This window comes from Equus asinus, chromosome 4, assembly GCF_041296235.1.
Source record: "Equus asinus isolate D_3611 breed Donkey chromosome 4, EquAss-T2T_v2, whole genome shotgun sequence".
Classification (NCBI taxonomy): domain Eukaryota; kingdom Metazoa; phylum Chordata; class Mammalia; order Perissodactyla; family Equidae; genus Equus; species Equus asinus.
The window spans coordinates 92,041,447-92,055,900 of NC_091793.1; the positions used below are offsets into that span (position 1 = coordinate 92,041,447).

At 37.0% G+C, this 14,454-nt stretch overlaps 1 long non-coding RNA gene across 6 annotated transcripts in view; it reads left to right on the forward strand.

The window, feature by feature from the left end:
* LOC106825099 (uncharacterized) overlaps positions 1–14,454 on the forward strand; it is a 76,035-nt gene that overhangs the window by 34,992 nt on the left and 26,589 nt on the right. For 3 of the 6 annotated variants that reach the window (XR_011502806.1, XR_011502807.1, XR_011502809.1), the window contains one exon: positions 10,270–10,417. The exons of the other annotated variants lie outside the window; for them this stretch is intronic. This is a non-coding gene — a long non-coding RNA (uncharacterized lncRNA). The remainder of the gene's footprint in view (positions 1–10,269; positions 10,418–14,454) is intronic. 6 annotated transcript variants of the gene reach the window in all.

Consider the following 14,454-nt stretch of genomic DNA (forward strand, 5'->3'; position numbering starts at 1 on the left):
GAAAAACTGCTGGAATTCACAGTATATTCAGCACTGAATTATATTTACCAATCCCTGGAATCAGATGAATATTTTCAAATATATCCTGTAAGTCTCAAGACAGAGAACTATTATTGTTATTCTATTTTTCTCAGAGAGCATCAGAAAAGATCAATTAAACAAGAGGGAGGAGAATAAAAAGATAAAATTAAAAAGAAAAAAGACCTTTCCACTTTGATTTGTCAAAAAAATCCAAGTGGAGTGAAAATTGAAATATGTTCTTCCCCTCGTGTCAGGAATGATAGAATTATTAACCCTCAGTTTTGGTGAGGGTATTGGAACAGGCCCTCTCGTTTATTTCTGGTGAGAATGTTAATTGGCCCAAATGATTTGGAGAGTAAATTCTGAAGTATCTGCCAAAAGCTCCCAAAATGTAATAGTCTTTGACTCAGAAATTCCACCTCTAGGAATTTATGCCTCTGAAATTCTTGTATAAGTTGCAAACTATAAGCAAAAGAATAGTAGTGTAGGATAGTCTGTAATAGTTAGAATTGTATGTAACCTAAATAAATAGCCATTGATATGGTGGTGGTTGAGAAAACTATGAGACATTCATAGAGTGACAAATTATGTAGAGTAAAAAAAATACAGTACTGAAAAGGAAATATTTATGACATACCAAAAAAAAGAAAACTTTAAGATATTATGTATAGCCCTATCCCATTTTTATTTTAAAATAGTTTATGATTATATACATTTTACACAATGTTTTAAAGGCTGTATCATTAATTGTTAGAGTAGTCACAGTTTGGAAGAAGAGTTTAGCACGATTTTGTGGAACAATGTCTTAAAGGTTGAACTTGATTCAAGGACCATCTATATAGTGAACTCTATTAAGATTATTTTCTTCATGTTAGATCTCTTGAAAGCTATTCAGATTGTTCTAAGAATAGCGGTTTTATAGTCAGGATGTGAGGAGAAAGAACTGCCTGGGAAATTAGTAAAAAAAAATCAATTGGAAATTAATTTACTTCTATTTCTGGTCTTTCCACAGGCTACTTTTAATTTTGGCAAGTCAACTAAATTGAATGCTTTAGTTTGTCTCTCTGGAAAATGGGAAACTTAAAGATGAGTTAAAAATCAAATAATATTAAGTGCTTCTGCACATAAATGTTGAGCAGTCTTTAGTTATCTCTTCATTTCCTTCGTTGTATTTTTTTTTTAACACAGGTATCTAAGTTATTTTAAATACACTATCTTTGCATTATTAAATCCATCAAATGACTTCTTATTATTAAATTTCTTGTTATTAGAAGCTTGTGTTAGAGAAAAATAGTTTTCTTTGTTTTTGAATATCCTGTCACAGCTATAGAGTGTACTTCCTTAGTGAAGGGTAGGAAAATTACACAGCACAATTTCCCTAATGGGGCTGTTCTTTTTTTGAGTCTTTATTAGCTCCTTCTTGCACACATTGTCTGGCATCTTGCAGGCCTCTATTTCTTTTGCACAAAGGCTCAGCTTAGGCCTATACTTCCTTTAGACTCTGATATTTAATAAAGCCCTTGCTGTATATTCCAGATCAGAAGGACATTGCTATTTGCTCTGGTTGAGCTGTTTTCTTATGATTCTTGCTTGTCAATTTTATGGATGAAACCAATGGCACAAAGGGGTGGTTGTGAACTTTTTTTTATGGTAGGCCTTTTCATCTCTCATTTCTCTTAGTTTCCTTAAGAAAATTTTCTTTTTATAGGCCGCAAATACAGTGGTCATCCACTTTGAAAAATACTTCTAATGTATGAGTAGGTGGTCATATATCATGCATACCTTACACTACGTACATATTAAAAGCTGAGTTTGAAAATAAATCACAAGTATAGGAACAGATCTGCTTTCTAATTTCTTATATTCTATTTCGTGATACTCTTTTGGAAAAAGTGCTATGACATTTGCCCAACACATACATCAGTGCTTGGGCTATTATGTGTCACTTGCTGTTTATTTTGCTCAGTGGGGCTCTGGGTCAAGGCAGTCACCTCTAGGCTAGAACAGCATTAGAATATTTCTGGTTCAGCACTTGGTATCACTAGGTGTGACACAAAGCCATTAATGCAGATGTTGAAAGGATTTCTCAAGCTCTTGGAAGATCAAGGTCAGTGCCATTTAAACATGATTAATGGTCATTAATTAGTTGGACTTAATTTTCTCTGTATATTCTTGTCAACTCTAGAGTTAAGATAATAAACAAATTTTAAACAAGCCTGTGAAAGAGTGAATTAGAATTAATTAAATTAGCAACACTATTCAGGATCATTAAGAATGAAAATCTCCAGAAGGACTCTGAGCATCTAGATCAATGCTGTCCAGTAGAAATATTATGTAGACCGCATATATAATTTTAAATTTTGTAGTCATCACCTTAAAAAATAAAAAGAAACAATTGGTATCACTTTTAAGAATATATTTTATTTTGCTCAATATAACCAAAATATTATCATTTCAACACATAATAAATTTAAAAAAATATTGAGATATTTTAAATTCTCTTTTTGTACTAAATCTTTGAAATCTGGTCTGTATTTTATACTTCAGCACATCTCAAATTCGAGCGCTCAGTAGCCATATGTGTCTAGAGGCTACTATATTAGACAGTGCGGGTCTCGATTTTTAAAGTTGAAGACTGAGCACTAGTTCATTTTTATTTTATTTTGATGAGAGACATACAATGGTCAGTATGTTATTGTAATTAGAGTAATTGCTAAACATTTAGAATGGCAATCAAGTCTAAGGACATATAGTGAACCACCACTTAATCTTATTAAAGAAAGTGTAATGGATAAATTGCTGATTCAATGCCAAGGGGTAAAGTACAAGCTGCTAGTGTCTTCCATTATGCAACAAATAAAACTCTAACCCACAAATCTAAAGGGAAAAGTAAAACTAATGAGCTTTGGTTGGAATGAGACCAATGGCGGAACCAGTTTGACCACACAGGCATTTCCTGTAGTCTCCTAGGGAGATGGATTTAAGGGCCATACTCTTGGCCTGAGGGCAGGGAGCCAAAGGGAAAAGACCAAGATCTTCCAAATGTCGGTTTTTTTACATTGCTCATCTGTTAGTTTCTTAATGAAGCTTGATGAATTGACAGGCACACTGCCTGGTGAGATGCACAGTAGGGCTGTTATACTCTCATATTCCAGTTAATAGTAGGAAGATCTTGCATTTATGCAGTATTCAATTTTTCAAAGGGCATTTTCAGTTATTCTTCCACAAATTTTTAAGGTAAGTTTTACTAATTATGGCATATCAAGCAAACTAAGACCAAAAAGTTTCATTTCAACAAATGATTATTAAGCAATTAATAAGCAAGGAATTATGTTGGCCTTCCAGAGATAATGGTAATTGTTACTTGAGAACTTAGATATATAATACCTCACATATCTAAATCTTGAAAATAACCATTGGAATCCTTTGATTTCAGGGTAGTATGTTCATTCACATCTGTTCCAGGCAAGTGCCAAAATCTTGCTACTTAGCCAAGTCTATCCACTTCTTTATCCTGGTAAACTGGATTAGACCATGCAGGAGCTCTCAAGGAATCTTTCCTTCAGACCAAAATAGAGCCACCAAGCCACTCTCTTTATACTTCTTCTTATGGGTTCCTTTCAGTTTTTCCATTCAACTTTCCAAGGGAAAAGGGCCAGAAAATTGAGACAAAGTTACTTTTACTCTCTTCATTTTCCAGACAAAGATTTACTTGATCCTCACCACTCTTGGACCCATGTTGGAGCTCTACTTGCTGGAAGTGAAATTGTCTATAAGTGTGTTGAAGTTGATGATGATGATGGTGGTGGAATGGGTGTACGACCTTGAATTCTTTCTAAATGGCAGCATGAGATAGGGCAGAGTGTGTCACTAAAGTATTTCCAATCTTGTATCTCTCTTCTTTAAGTCCATTGATTTAACATTCAAGTCTGGTGAACCAGAGATATTGCTCCCTCTTTCAAGAGAGATGAGTGGACTTGTTTGTGAGATCCATTCTCCAGTCCTTGGCTTTGCTCCTATTTACTTTGAGCCAATATGATGGGCATTTTTACCCATATGGCTATTTACAAGTGCGCCATTTTTATTGCCCCTAGAAACTATTGAATTATGTCATGTAAGTACTTTAATTACCAGTAAATTCATTCTGAAGTCATATAATACAATGGCCAATAATCAACCCTTGTTTTATTTATTCTCTCATTTGTACCTAGCTCTTGTTGAATCAAATTTACAGGCTTGGACTATTTATTTTATACCAGAGTTATTGTAACAGTTTTGACCAAACAATATAATATTAGTAGTGTAAAAATGCCTGAAATTTGTTCTCTAATCTTTTACAGTTTAATGTCACAAGAATTTATCTTCTTTTCAGATCAATTCTTTGTCCTTATATAATACATGAAAGTCCCTCCTTTTGTACAAAAATGTTGGATTTCCTCTTCTGATTCTGCTTGATACAAGTTAGAGGGCCCTTCTTCTGGGGCCTGGCTAGAGTTTCTGGAACAGAATATTTCCCTCCAGGTTTTCCCACTTTTCAAAGTTGGTAGAGATCATCAGGAATCACCACACCAATCCTGGTCGTAAGGAGACGTTATTATCAAAGAAGTTTGCCTTTGAAGGGAAGGAAAGCAATGGAGAGATGCCTCGAGAGTTAAAGTTTTTGGAAGGTTGTATTGTTTGACTTTTGTGTTTATTTTTAAAGTAAAGAGACTTCACATGGTTGTGATCAGAAAGAAAAGTTCCAGTAAAGAAAGGGAGATAGTTTTATCGTGTTTATCTTCAGTAATCTAAATGAGGATGGTGGTGAGATTAAGATGATAAAGACGTTTCTTGATAAAAAATCAAAGTGATAGAAGAAAGGAAGAAGAAGAGAAAAAATGATGGAGCTTATTTCAGACTCCCATGGTCTAAGTAGGGTAAAAGATATGGTCATAGTTAAGAGTGGGTTTGGGGAAGTAGTTTCGAAAAAAGTGGAGAAAATATAGAATCTCTCTGCTTTGGAGGTTTGGTAGTGGTTTTGAACTCTGGCTTCACATTAGAGTCAGGTGGGAGCTTTAAAAACACCTAATGCCAGGACCTCACCTCAGATTAATTAATCAGAATCTCTGAGAGGTGGGACCTAGGCATGGTAGTTTTTAAAAGCTCCAGAACTTTCTAATGTGCAGCCAGGGTTGAGAATCTGCTAGGGTGGTATTGTACTAGGGTGGTATTTCCCACTCTAGACCTATTAAATTAGAAGTTTTGGATATGGGAACAGGATCAATAGTTTTTGAAAGCTCTCCAGATAGTTACACTGGGTAGCCAGTTCTGAACATCATTGCACTGGGGCACCAAGGTTAGAGATGAAAAAAGCATGAATGGTGGGAGGTGAAAGGATTTGCCTCCGAAACTCAGGATATTCCTTTACGTTCTTTTGGCTTTGCTCTTACTTGATCTTTGCTTTCTCGGTGTTGATGCTTCACTTCTTCCCTTGATTCCCATCATGACCACCCATGTCTGGACCCAGACACAAATATATTCTGTGTTACACACCTCTAGGTCTAGGCCTGCCCCACGCAGTCCCATATCCCATTTGAAGCTTTATGAAGGGCTGATGGCTCCAACAAGGCCGTTGTCTAATTCTCACCATCGCTTCTTTACTTCATTTACTTTACTTCTGGCTTTCTGTCTTCTCAAACTAAAGACGACTAATGTGGTGATTGTCTATTCTACCGAGGTACCAGTTGATATGGAGGTAGTTGTTTTATAATTCAACATGTTTTTGTGACTTATGGCCTGTCTTATGTGAATTTCACCCATAAAAGGAAATTTCTGGATAGAGTGCAATGCAGTCTATGTTTACTGATGTTTATTAGTCCATTATTTTTAAGTAAAATCTAGAAATGGAAAACTTAAGTAAAATTTTAGGAGAAAAACTACCTGCTTTCTCCTTTTCACTTACTCTATTTTTCTTGGAGGTTCATAAATAATGTATTGGGTGTGTGAGGAGTGGCTCAGGCTTCCTATGGTTCTTTTTCTAGCATTTTCCACTCTTGTAGGCCTCTTATTCTATGCCTTTTTCAGTGAAGACAAACAATAAGAATTTTGCATGCCCAATGGGGGTTTATTCATACAAAAATACTCAGATTTCATAAGATCTTTTCTGACAAATTTTATAATCCTGAAACCAGAATTTCTTAAAATAGCAGTTTTTCTGGAAGAATGCTATTGAATGCAGCTGCTCCCAAGTGTGCCAGTCATGAATAGTGATTCCAAGGTTGGCTCTGGAGAAGATAGACTGGGTTTACAGCTTACTATCTTAGTGGACTTGAACAGTTCACTAAATATGCCGAGGCTTTTTTCCATTATCAGCAAAATGGGTATGATAATAGCTCTTATAAGGATGAAATTTGATACTTCAGGTAAAGCACTTAATATTTAGCAAAAACTCAAGAAGTATTACCTTTCATTATTTCACTTTTTTCTTGACCGCTTCTACCAGAGGTGAAATTCTGAAGGGGTGTAGGTACTAAGTGCTAATTGATTTGCTTAATTGTTAGAGTTTGTTAAAAGAGATTATTTGGAAAAAAGGTCAATATTTTGGAGCTAGGATCTGATTCATCAGTATATCTGTATTTTCTTTGTCAATTTTGGGGTCTGTTTTTAATATGAGTCATTGTGGTTTGTCTATATTTTTCCCTCGTGAACAGTTATTTAATTATGGCCTCGGAACCAACTTTATTGTATTCTGACGTTTGGAAATTTTTAGGATTTGATGTTCTCACAGGAGAGAGGATTTTGAATTATTTAACCACTTTCTTTTTGAGCTTCCTATCCACAGATGGGTACACTTAAACTAGGAATACACTAGCATGAAAGGGGCTAGAATAATGACAGTCAGCCTAAGAAACTAGCAATAATGCTTGATAGTGTTTTTATACTTCACTTCCAAATGGATTTGGAGTGTCTTATGCTACACTGTATTTACTTGGAAGCTTAATAAAGAACCACCTCAAGAAATTTATATCTTTTCAGCATATATATATATATTTTCTTGGACCCAAGATATAGCACTTAAGTTAAACTCTATTCTTTTTATGTGCATACTTAGACATTGAAGCATAGACCATTTATTCTTATGGGTCAAGACCCTGTAAAAATTAATGAGATGTGTCAGAATAGTGCCTTTGGGGATGACAAAACTGGTGGTGCTGTTCCAGATGGACGGCAAGGCAAGTTCTGCCAGTGGGGGCATTACAAACCCAGTTCAGTAGGAAAAGCTTCTCAGGCCTGGAGAGCTCTTGTTATGGTCTGTCCGTAAGAACAAACTCAGTACATTTTTAACCATAAGCTGGGATAGATAAAGATAAAAGATTATGTTAAAAAATATTTTTAGACCTACAGCCTTCCAAGCCCCTCTTCTAGGTGGGTTATGCTTTTAGGAATATCAAACTACAAAATTTAGATATAAGGAATGAGTGATTTGCTTTACCAAAGGAGTTTTTGTTCACTGAAATATTTATGTAGGAATCTTTTAAATCAAGACTTACAAACCCAATTGCTTACAGGGGTAGCAGGGATATATAAAAGAGTAAAGTGGGTTGGATGGAGAACTAGAGAATTCAATCCACTGGCTAGAACTTAGTCTTTTAAATTCATTCACCCAAGTCTTTACTGGTATGGTAAAAACAGTGCACTCAGAATTTGCAAATTTGAGTTTTAGTTTGGGCTCTTCCAGTTATTGGTTCCATAACAGACATCACTATCATCATCAACAAAACAGGGGGTTGAAATAAATGATCTGTAGCGTGAGTTCCAGCTTTGCGTGGTGGAAGTTTGTGGATATCAATCACTTCGGCCCTCCATCCTATAGAGTTCTAAGTCATAGAGGAGAGTGATAAGGAGCCAAATGCAAACAAAATGTCAGTTTTATTCAGAACTGTCTGAAAATGGCTAGAATTGTGGAGGACTGAAGGGCTTTTTCTCTCTCTCTTCTTGTAAAGACGTCAAAGAACTATTCCCTTAGCCTTACTTCTCCCCCAGACCCGCCCCCCAACCCTGTACCAAAAAAGCTAAAGTTGATAAGGTAAGGAGGCCCTACTTGGAGACTGTAAGTATAAAGCCTGTAAAACTTGAATAGAGGTAGGTAGAAGAAAAAGCCAGAAAAAGGAAATTGTGCTGTGTTTGAAGAATGATCTTTTACTCTTAACCCTACCCAGAAGTAGAACATCGATTACCTAATGCATATTGGACTCACGCTTGTCTCTCAAATTAGACATGATGGGGGCCAGTATTTTCCAATATTAAATTGAAGCATTTGACTGTGCCCCTCCCCCCCAGCTTCATACACACATACTAGTCAGGATTCTTAGTTGCAGAAAACAGAATCCAGTCTACCTAGTCTAAGCACAAATAATTTAAGTGAGAAGATAGCTTAGAGAATTGTTGCGCGGGATGAATCAGCTCTCAAGAATGATTTCAAAAGCCCCTGGCTGCTCAGGTTGCTGCTGCCCCTGCTTGATAAGGAGGCTGCCACCAGCCTGGCTACCATGTCCAGACCTTACCACTCCTAGTAATTGACCATCAACAAGTTGCCAAATCAGAGAGCTACTTTGACAGCTGCCAGCTCCAGAACATGCTTTCTTTGCTGTGGTTCCTGTCAGCCTTGTATTCTACCTCTCTCTCCCCAGGTAGCTCAGTGAAACAAAGTTGTATGCCAGTGCATTAGATGAGCAGAACCTAGATCTCATCCAGAACCCTAACTACAAGAGAGTCTGGGAAATGTAGATTTTAGTTTTTCAACACTTAACATTGTTAGAAAGCATTTGGAATGAGGGTTGTATGAACCAATCCATCATCCAGTAGATCATGTTGCCTTACAGCCTTCTGTCTCAGAAAGATGCAGGCAGCTTAACATCACAGATTGGGCAGGAGGGAGCTGGTACTTGGTGTGTCTAGCAAAGCAATAGGCTTAAAGCCAGCCTTAGAAGTTCTTTAAAGTTTTAGCATAGTATTAAGAATCAAGACAAGAAGACAGATGATGTAGTTTTCTCTTAAAGTCTGGGCAAGATTAAAGCCTTTAAGGTTTGGCCAAAATGCTTGCTGCCCAATTAGAATGCAGTTGTAATGGAAAGGCAGAGAGGAGTGAGACTGAGAGAGGCAAAGGAAGGTAAATGTCAGAATTCTGGTTTTTTCCTTTACCATTAGAACCATCCAGATAAATAGGAGGAAGCCTAAGGACAGAAGGGGTCTTTTGCCCCCTTCTTGATTAGGGATCTGGGATTCAATTTTCTGGCAGCTTCCTCTATTACCCAGTAAACCCTTTGGGGCAGCATGGATAAACAGAGAGCCGGAGTTAAGCATTTCTAAGACACGGAGTCTCCGTGTATTATGTGTGTGAGAACTAGAAATTGCTGTATGACTCTGAGTGAGAAGATGTGGAAGTCAGGTGAGTTGAATATCAGCAGACATGCCTTGTTGACTAGAGTTACAGGGATGAGTGACCCTTCAGCAGAGCTGAGAGCTAACAACCTAGGCCATGGGATGGAATGGAAAATGTGGAGACATTCAGAGGGGTCCAGGTTAGAGAGGCCTTCCTCCATGAATTCTTCTCTAACCACCTCTTCCTCCCCTATCATCACCTGGCACTTCAAGTAGAGCTAATTTCTTCCTCTGTCAACCTCCCATAGTCCATTGTGCATCCTTCTGTAATGCCACCTCAAATGCTATTGTAATTAATAGTTTGCATATTATCTTTTTCACTAGATTGGGAACTCTCCAAGACGTGGGACTTTTAATATCAATATCCCTAGTTCTCTGCATATTTCTTTCCATATAGTGGAGGCTCAGTTAACATCTGTTTAATGTGTTAAGACATATTCTTTATCCCATGGGCCATTATACTTGACCTAATTGTGCCACAATTCCACGTAGGTTATATTTTCAGGGTAGGATATGAAATATGATTATGAACCTTGTATTATGGGCATGAAATCTTGTAATATAGGTGCAGAACCAGGAAATAAGAGTGTAGAAGGGAAAAGAATAGGAATTCGGAGTGGCAAAAAAATAAGTAAAGAGAAGAACTAAATATCTAGAGGAAGTATGACTTTTCTTACTGTCTCAAACATTTTTAAAAGTGAGAAGTGAAATTATCTTTTTTTTATTTTAAATTATGTAAATTATATAGTTAATATATAAATGCATTCTAATTGTACTATTTAAACTCTATACAAAAAAGCTAAAATCCCTTCTTGGCCTTTGTGGTAGGCTGAATAATGGCTTCCTGACAGATGTGCATGTCCTGATCCCTGAATCCTATGGATCGTTACCTTTCAAGATAAAAGGAACTTGGTTGAAGATCTTGAGATGGGGAGATAATTTTGAATTATCCAGGTGGGCCCAAGGTAGTGACAAGGTAAGGATCAAAGTGAGTAATAGATATAATGATGGAAGCAGGACATTGGATCAATCCAAGGAAGAGGTCACATGCCAAGGAATGCAGCTGGCTTCTAGAAACCGAAAAAGGCAAGGAAATAGATTGTCCCCTCAAAGCCCCCAGAAGGAACCAGCCCTACCAAAATTTTGACTTTAGTCCAGTGAGACTGATTTTAGACTTCCGACCTCTAGAACTGTAGGATAATAAATGCATGTTTATTTTAAGCCATTAAGTTTGTGGTAATTTGTTATAGTATCAGTAGGAAACTAATACAGCCTCTCAATCTCATGCCCTCTACCAGAGGTAACCAATGTTATCAATACGGTTTGTATCTTTCCAGACCTTCTTTTACGTCTGCATTAATGTATATAACTGTGTGTGTGTTGTCGGGGAAGTGGGAGAATCCCCCTCACCCTTTTCCTTCACGCTCTTATGGCTGGTCAGATAATTAAAAAGGCAGGTTAGCAGGAGAAAATCAAACAAAGTTTAATAGCATGTATACATGGGAGAAGCTCAGGGAAAACTGAGTAACTCAGCCAACTGGCCGTGGCTGCCTGTTTAAGTATCTTCAGCTACAGACAAGGAGGACGTTTGGGGTAGTGATTTGGGGCTTCAAAGGGAAGGAAGGCAACCCACATGAAAATGGAAAAGCAAGTGTTTGGTAAATAGAACTTTGATAAGAGTGGGCTTAGCAAGGGTCCTCCCAGTCTACCGGAACCCAAAGTTATCTATGGTGATGGCCTGTCCTGGGGACAAACCTTTATTTTAAATTTCTTTTAGGCAGTTGGGGGGAAAGGTCGAATGTTCTTCCTGAGTCTGAGCCTTTATTGTCTTCAGCTCAAAATAATCTGCATACCAGAGTGGCACATCTTGGGGCAGCCTGACCTGAACCCCATCAGTGTAAATAGTGTGGTTTTGAATGTTTTTAAAATTTCACTGCATATTTTTTATTCTGTAATTTGCTCTTTTCACTTATCAGTGTGTCTTGGAACTCTTTTCTATCAGTGTATGTTAATGTACTTCTTTCCTTTAGACTATTCTTTGACTTTTCCATTCTATGGATCTTTCATAATTTACACTACCATTCCACTACATTATTTTATACATTAAAATGTTGAAATTTACCTTTCTGGCATATAAAGAGGAAACATAGCTGGTTGAAAAGCATAGTCAAGTTCCTGCTTCAGGATATTAAAAAACCCTCAAATTTAGCTGGATATGATCATCATTGGAAATAACTTCATTTCTCTCAAGTGAATGATTATAGCTGAATGCGCCTTGGAGAAAATGATATTAATGAATCCTGCTTGATCCAAGATTCTTATTTGTGACTTTTTTCTTTTCAAATCTTACAGTTTTGTGAACAACTGTGTGTTTCGTTCTCAGATTATAGCTTTAACAGATCAAAAAATGATAGTGAAAAAAAAATCCCAACTTGCAAAGTAGTCTTTTTTGATGCAGACTTGTCAGAATAGGTTACAACACATAATGAGATGTCACAGCCTGGTGAGACATGCAAAGCAGGTTTAAAAAATTGCCAATACTGCATAGGGACTTTAATACTGAGGACGGTAAATATGCAGAAGAAAAAAATCCATTTGCTGCCATTCTATTAAAATGTCTGGAAATATGTAGTTATCAGAGCACCAGTAAGTGTCCCCTGTAGGGCAAGTTCTTAAAAAAAAAAGCACTATGAGTTTATAGAATCTCTTCGGAAACTGAATGTACTTTGCTCCCGAAGACCTGCTCAAAGCACTTGCTGTATGTCAGGAGAAAACGTTTGGCTATCACCTTGGTGTTAAATATAAATGTAGTCTAAAGGTTTAATGGATTAAAACTGTGCTTTTAATTTGAAATGGAATTTCCACCCTCCTGGCTTAGGTAGTTAGGATTCTGTGGGTTTGCTTTTCCTTCCAGCCTGGTTTATAGGCATAATAAAGAAAAGGCAGCTATGGGGACAGAATGCAAGTGTGTCAAATTGAGAAGACAGGCCTCCTTTTGGTGAAAGGAGAGGGGAAAAAACATCCTATTAACTCCAACTTGTTAAAATTTACCAAGTCTCCATAGTTTATTAGCCTTTTTTCCCCCTCTTCACACCAAAAAAGTAGATAAAAGGTAAGCAGCAACAACAAGAGACATTATATGCAGAGGTGAACATGATATGACAAGGTCTTCTTTTAATAACAAACAGTGGTAGCTCTCTAGGAGGTAGACAGTATGAAGTGCAACACAAACTGTAATTATGCTCTCAGTGGGAAACCTGTATTTAGAGTGACAGTAAGAGTGTCTCTAAAAACCTGTTAGGTTAAGGCTGCTAGTCTTAATTATATGTATTAGGAGTTTGTGTCTTCACTTTTTTCCTTTTAAAATTCAAAGAAGAAACCTAATTATAACTTGGACCCTAGTAAATTGGGCCATATTTAAACAATGAACATTTGGCAATCTCATCATGTGCCACGATGCGTCTGACTGGTGCAGCTGCTATGGAAGCCAAACTGGCTCCCCCAAATAATTTGTTTTTGCTGCCTCTATGACAGGGGAAAAACAAACAAAAGCCAAACAAGGGAAATAATGAAATTATGCTTTTTTTTTTCAGTCAGTGACACCCAAGCCTCCTAGAGGAGAGATCATTCCTTGAGTAGATTCTTACATATAGAATTACAGGTTGTTTGTATGTTGTTAACATATATTTTAGCTAGACCATGGTTGGATAAATCTTCTTCGTTTGATTTTTGCCTCTTTTGACCTTAGGTGTAATAGTAGCTTACAAGTGCTCCTGGTTGACTCTACTTAAATTGCATGCGGCTCAAAATTTTAGGTTCTGCCTGGTATGCAGCAGAGTGTGTTATAGCTGAGCAACACACTTCAGAGTTATAGTGACTGGTCTTGCTGTATTCATTATAAAGATAGCCCCCCAAAATGGATCTGACTACATTTGACATTTTCATGTAAGCTTTATACTTCACTTGGTCTATTCTATACTAGTTTCCTAATTTCTTGTGCTTCTGCACAATATTTGCTGAACTTCAGGATAGAAAAACTTAATCATTCTGTTAAGATTAGATTCTAATCGTATGAGTAAGTATATGAATGGGGGATGGTGACCTACTCTCATTGGGCTCACTTACCGTTAAGATGACACTTTATAATTTCGCTAGGATTACATTACGGGGTGAATTGAACAGAATTGATTTGTTGAGTTTAATGGGCAAAAGTCATGCTGATATGACTGAGCTAATGAATCAAGCTGTATAAAAGTGAACTTAATTCCTTTTGATACTATTCTTCTCTATGGCTCTATTCCTCAAAGTTCTTTTATTTTTGGTGAGGAAAATTGGCCCTGAGGTAACATCTGTTGCCAATCTTCCTCTTTTTGCTTGAGAAAGATTGCTCTTGAGCTAACATCTGTGCCAATCTTCTTCTATTTGTATGTGGGATGCCCCACAGCGCGGCTTGATAAGTGGTGTGTAGGTCTGCACCCGGGATCTGAACCTTTGAAGCCCAGGCCGCCAAAGTGAAGCACACAAACTTAACCACTACACTGCCAGGCCAGCCCCTCTATTCCTCAAAGTTCTTATGGGTTCTATGGCCCAAGCAATTTGAAGATAGTCTGCACAAACTAATGGTGACTGAATGATTAGATCCTGCATCATTTATTTTCTCTATGGTCCCAAGCAGAAATGGAACTCAGAACTAACACATTTTCTTCTCTTTGGAATTTATATCTAACTAAATTGAATTTCTATCATCTGCCCTCAAATAACTACCAAAGTAAAATAAGAGTGGTTCTGAAAGGATTTAAATGCTGAAAAATTTGGAAACCATTTGCATATTTATTGGTACCTCCATTGAAGTTTGTACCTTGGATAACCCAACTTTCAATTTTATTGAAATCCTGATTTAGTCTTCATTATTGCTGGCCTGAGGAAAGCAATCACTGGGTCTAAAGTTAATAGTTTTATAGTAGAATCTCATAGAGTTTTACAGTGATAGGGATCTGTAGTCTGAAGAATGAC